The sequence below is a fragment of the Dysidea avara genome, chromosome 8, assembly GCF_963678975.1.
Source record: "Dysidea avara chromosome 8, odDysAvar1.4, whole genome shotgun sequence".
Lineage (NCBI taxonomy): Eukaryota > Metazoa > Porifera > Demospongiae > Dictyoceratida > Dysideidae > Dysidea > Dysidea avara.
In genome coordinates this window covers 11,932,647-11,938,975 of record NC_089279.1, presented here as the reverse complement: position 1 = coordinate 11,938,975, position 6,329 = coordinate 11,932,647, and the positions used below count along the sequence as shown (strand labels likewise).

The 6,329-nt window shown below is 36.8% G+C and overlaps 1 protein-coding gene across 3 annotated transcripts in view; it reads left to right on the top strand.

Moving 5' to 3' along the window:
* The window catches only part of LOC136263922 (sodium- and chloride-dependent glycine transporter 2-like), a 58,811-nt gene that overhangs the window by 8,019 nt on the left and 44,463 nt on the right, over window positions 1–6,329 (top strand). The window contains exons 2-3 of one of the 3 annotated variants that reach the window (XM_066058554.1): window positions 2,863–3,083; window positions 5,024–5,224. The exons of the other annotated variants lie outside the window; for them this stretch is intronic. The gene's annotated coding sequence lies outside the window, so the exon portion shown is untranslated. The remainder of the gene's footprint in view (window positions 1–2,862; window positions 3,084–5,023; window positions 5,225–6,329) is intronic. 3 annotated transcript variants of the gene reach the window in all.

Sequence of the window (6,329 nt, the reverse complement as noted above, 5' to 3'; positions counted from 1 at the left end):
GCACATGGTGGCTTTCCTTTGAAACGGAAATTGTCCATATTTTTCATAGTGGCTATTTTGATTGCAAAGGTACCTTTCAAACAGTTCTTGATTCGTATTGCTGTGTAACTGGTTGAACATAGCCGACAGTGAGGCGTAATGGATATTTCACTTTTCAGACGATAATTAATAAAATTGGGCACGGCACCATTTCTTTTGGTATGCGTAAATTGTAGAGGTGCTTCCGGAAAAGTTCTTGATTCGTATTGCTGTGTAACGGGTTGAACATAGCTGACAACGAAGAGTAATGAATACATCACTTTTCAGACAATAATTGATGTAGCTGGGGCACGAGGCGCCATTTCAGTTGCGGTATGCGTGGGTTCACCAGTAATAATAAAATTATTTACAAGAAAAGTTAACAAACAAGTACACGAAAAAATTTAGAATTTTCAACTAGAGTAGGGACCATAGCACATTGATAAAAAGTACTGAAACAAGTTGGAGTAGTCCATGATATTAAATCACAGTAAAACAATAAGAAGTTTTATATCTCTACCGTGCTCAAGATACCATAACGGAAATGCACAGTAGGGATATAAACACTTATTGTTTTACTGTGATTTAATATCATGGACTACTCCAACTTGTTTCAGTACTTTTTATCGATGTGCCATGGTCCCTACTCTAGTTGAAAATTCCAAATTTCTTTTGTGCACTTGTAATAGTGGATCTTTTTGTGTCATAATTGAGATGTTGATTTCATTAAATTTGTACTTTGGTAGTTTGCTGAGGTCAGTCATCCTTTAATACTTTTTTACCCTTGGCTCCTCTCAGGATAGTTGTTTAGAAGACACATGGCCTAACACATATCCTTTGCTGGTTTCTGTTCAGTTGTGTCTTATCAGCACTTGTACAGTATACTGTATTCATATTAAAGAAAGTGATGGCTTTTACCTGAGGGTGGCTCTTAAGACAATTATTTAAGGTTGTGGTGTTGTCACTATTAGGAGCAACTATTAAGTGAGCTGCAGTTATTAATTAGTAATCTAATTATGCAGGTTTTTGCAATTGAATTTGTCGCCTTTGCGATTGAATTCGTCCCGTTTACAATTAAATTTGTCGGTTTTGCAATTGAATTCGTCCCGTTTACAATTGAATTCGTCGGTTTTGCAATTGAATTCGTCCCGTTTGCAATTGAATTCATCGGTTTTCAATTTAATTAGTCGGTTTTGCAATTGAATTCGTCGGTTTTGCAATTGAATTCGTCGGTTTTGCAATTGAATTCGTCGGTTTTGCAGTTGAATTCATCGGTTTTGCAATAGAATTCGTCACGTTTGCATTACAGTTCGTCATAAACAAAATGGCTCCAAGAAACCAACTGTTCATTAAGAGATGAATTATTTACGCCATAGAGAGTTACACTTGGGATGCTACAAGGTAATTGGAGCTGGTAGTACGCAAAACTGATAGCTGTCTGATAAGTTAATTAGCTTGCTCGTGAGTGACCACACCCATCGCGAATAGCATTGTAAAGTTTGGAATGTTGCTGGATAGGCTGTAGAGGAAGAATTATTGCCTTATAAAGAGTTGTTTTCTGCTGTTGTACTTAAACAAGTACTTGTAGCAGCTGCTACACCATGTTTTCGTGTTTTCTCCAGCTGCCGTTCTTGTCATGGATGAATTTAACTGCAATAGGGACGAATTCAATTGCAAAGCAAACACAGGACGAATTCAGTTGCAAAACCGACGAATTCAATTGCAAACGGGACGAATTCAATTGCAAAGTCGCCGAATTCAATTACAAAAACCTGTAAAGCATGCATGAGTTTGAAGATTTTCTAATGTGCATAAAGAAAAACAAATGAGCGTTGAAAGTGTTAATTGTTCTTGTGTAGGCATTACCAAGTGGATTGAATGCCCATTGGTACATTGTTTTAAAAAATTAGTGCACAACAGTAGTTCAAAGAGACTAGTACCTCTAAAATCCAACTAGTATCTGACCAGTGAAATTCTTACATATATACTCTAATATTACACACAAACATTCTATTACAACACACAGTGTATTAGTCATGTTAGCTTTAGGCCACCACTCAGGAATTCCTCAACAGAATCCTAAATTATCAATTACTGAAATGTGAAGTGGCCATTCCTCTACATTTTCAGCTTATGTTCCACCTGTTATACAGCTTAAAATCTGAGAACCGTATGAGAAGCATCTCTGCAATCAGTCCAGTCACTTTGGAAATTATAGCTTAATGTATGTCCCGGCTATCATTGACAGCAAAGCAAACTGCTTCAGTTTCAGTTATGTTCCACCAGTTATACAGCATTCCAAACAAAGTACAGTACGAGAAGCTCCTCTCTATTGGATCTAGTTACACTACAAATAATAACGCACTGAAGCCATAGCCATGTTACTGTGAATCAACATTTATGCAGTAGTGGAGAAAGAAAAAGGACAAAAATAAATCATGATTTATGCATTAATTGTAACTGCTGCGGTTGTTGAAACGGCACATCTTGTGCCAAAGCAATGTCAAACAGTGAAGACATCAAACCCATATATAACTTGAGTTATGTTGAGCTGAAGGCATTGATCAAGTTAGAAGAAAATTCTGTTAAATAGACTTTTTTTAAATAATTGTTGGGGTTACGGGGCTTGGCTATGCCTTACCACTACTGCCAAAATGTCATGAAGGAATGTGAAACTGGGATTTTTTAGGCAAGAAAACTAAAACTTCCATGATCCCTACCATACTATGTGATACACGCTTGTCTGTCATGTATAACATACAGTGTTATAAGTCTTGTACTGTAAGTCATTTTGTCCACCGTCCATATAATAGAAGGGAGTATATAAATGTGATTGTTTCCTAGTGGAGTAAACTATATCTATCCCAAGTATGGTTGGAGGCAGCTACTCAGATGTTCTTCTCACTGGGATCTCATCTGGTGGAATCAGTAGCTCGTCCAATACTGCACTAAGAGATACCACCTTTGTGTGTATTGTCAATAGTGCCACTTCACTCTTCTCCAGTATCACCATATTCTCAGTGTTGGAGTTTAAAGCTCATGATAATGGAGTATCGATTGATGATGTGAGTCATATTGTGAAGTTTGTCATCTCATGGGAGGGGAGAGGTTAAATGTACCTTCCAAATAGAAATGTTGATAGTGTTGTTCACATCACAGTGGTGATATACTTTCTTTTTGCTATGCACCATATCACACCCTTTATTTTAAATTGACGGAATTGGATAACCAAGGGACCACACAATGTCTCTATGTTAAACGAGGCGCGTGCCCACGGCCGTCCACCTGGTTTACTGAAAATATTTTCATAAAAGTGTGTGTGTACCTATCTATGTTTGTCCATACGCACCCACGTGAGTAAAATCGTTAAATAATGGTAAAAGCAGCTTTTACGTAAAAAGTAAAAGCGAAATGAAGTCTGTATTAAACTTCTGCATAGGTGAACTTTGCTCTGAGGTGGTTTCTTTTTGGCGGACTGAAATACGGGTGTGGCGACTTTTCTCAGACTTTGTAAATTACCTTCCTTTGAAGTTTTGAGGCGTTTAACAATAATGCAGGCCTTGTACACTACCAGGAATAGCCTATCGCTTCGAGTTGAAAGGGGGCGTATCCCTTACGTACGCGAACGAAAATGAAGAGCAGCTATGGGGCTTTGTCGAGAGAATTTGTGGGGAAAAACAGATACTTCTGTACTTTGGTTAAAGTTGTTTGTTTAACAAGCGCTTCCTTAGCAATGCTTGGCAACGTAATTGAACAAATTACGAAAATTTCATGAATTAAGAAATACGAGAATTAGCTAATAATATTATTGTACAACCAAAACTACCCTATTACAAAATAGTAATACATAGTTGGTTAATTCATAGTAGCATATACTATCTATGGTAAATTCCAGATGAATTAGATAGCTGCATCGCGCCTGGTTTTTAGAGGTAGCACAACATCAACTTGTTTTCAGTTGGGCATGTAGTGAACAGACACTTATTGTAACCCATGGAAACCACACGGCATTATGGGAATTTTTGATTACCACTAAACTACACAAATGAGAATGATCGACTTAAATACAGTGCATACTCTAATAGAGCAATCTTTTAGTGTATAGGCAGAGTTCTGACCGCACTTGTTGGCAGTACGTGGTTCAAAGTAACCATTACCTTCTTAAGTCCAACCAGTATGATTCTTACATGTATCACTAATTCACATACAATATACTCTAATATAACACACAAACATTCTAATGCAATGCACAGCCTATTTAACTTTAGGCCATCACTCAGAAATTCCTGGGTCTATATATGGTTGACAGAAAGCTCTGATGACTGTCCAGATAGCTGAGGTTCCACTATAGAATTCAGGATATTCATGTTCAGCACCTGAAGTCGCACAATTTATATTACTATCCATTTTCAGCACAAATGCTGCTTTGATCTGACATGACTAGCTACTTGTAAAAAGTTGTTTGTTTATCCTCTATAGCTACATGGTTTTTAGTATCCAGAGTGTTTTACTGGTTTTACATGAGTAGTATAATCATGATGTGTCACGGAATGCGCAATGATGTCAAATGCATAAAAATGGCCGCGATAGTTGTGGGACTTTTCTAAAATTTGTATGGGCAACTATGGGAGGAAAATTTTTGAACAAGATATCTCAGCCAATATCAAAGATATCAAACTCTAATGTGTAGGTATGGTTATAAGGTAACTGAATGAATAACAATTCAGCTTAAGTTTGAAAGCCACCCGAAAATTGCTTCTACGTATTTATTGTGATGTCTTATAGCCATACCTGAGGGTTAGAACTCGATATCTTCTTTCTCAACTGAAATATGATTGTTAAAAATTTTTCCTCACATAATCGTCCATAAAAATTTTACGAAAGTACCACAACTATTGCCACCATTTTATGGTTGTGACATCATTGCGGATAAGGTCCAATATTCTGACAGTTTCTTGAAGTATTTTAAAACTCTAATATAAGATTCTGTTATTTGATGTTACAGGTTGCCAACGTACCTGGACTGACGTTCAATATGTTCACAGAGGCCATTATATTGTTACCAGGTCTCCATTTTGGGTGGTACTCTTCTTCACCATGTTAATCACCCTCGGGGTGGATAGTCAGTTTACTTCACTGGAGAGTTTGTTGACAGTCCTGTTTGATAGTAAACACGTTGCTAAGATCAGGAAGGAGATTGTAGTAGGTATGGTAACTATTACATTTATTTCCTTGTTCATCAAGTACAAGTATTCAAGTATATGTTGATAAAACAGCCAAGCAATAGAAAGGGTGTAACCATGTGGTGCTAAGAAATGGCTGCAGTAATAATCAGTACATTTCTATTAGTGACACCAGATACTCTGATAAATAATGCAGCTATTTCTTCACCGCTACTTTTGATTTCATAATATTTTTCACCCTGTCATGCCTTTGATGTTTTATATTGATATCACTTAGACTCTATTTAGGCTGTTTTGGGTGGGTAATGAATCTCATATACTCCACCTTGTTTTCTAATTATATTTCATATATGGGTGGGTGGGTGGGTGAGTGTGTGTGAGACGAAATTTCGGGTTTTGACGATTTTTTAAAAATTTTATATCTGGCCACCAGCAAGTGTTTTCTTGTTTTAACGCTACAATTGATGTTAGATGGACTAATATTATTCCGTAAAAGTGATTTTCGTCGTGTAAGAAGTTTCTAAGGTGGTTTTTAAGGTTGGCAGCTCGCGTCACTTTTGATGCAAACCTTACTAAACAGTACAGTAGAAACTCGATTATCCGAACCCTTGATTATCCGAACAGTATAAGTGACTGCTCTATTAGAGTATTTCATCATAAAGTGAACGTTTTATTAGAGTAGTGTATGTTCTATTAGAGTAGTTGAACAGAACTCCCTATAAAAATGAATGGGCTTCATTTATCCGAACAAATTCACTTATCTGAACACTTTTATGATTGAACTGGCACACAGGTGTTCGGATAATGGAGGTCCTACTGTGCTACCGTACTGTTTGATGAAAGCGGTTTAGTAGAAGAAATGTTGATGATCTTGTTTATGTTTACCGCATTGTAAACAAACGTACATGACACGCATACCGTTGAAGCTACAGAAGCGAAACAAAGATTTTTGAACTCTCCATGAGCAGGTGGATAAGATAGTATGTAGTTTCAATCGATTTGAGTCTTCCTTCTTTTGGCCCCTATAAAAACTTGCGTATTTTTCCTTGTAACATGCGTAATTTTACAAATTATTTTTAAATTTCATTTTTCTCAATACGCATTGTTGTACGGACAAGTCGGGTTTTT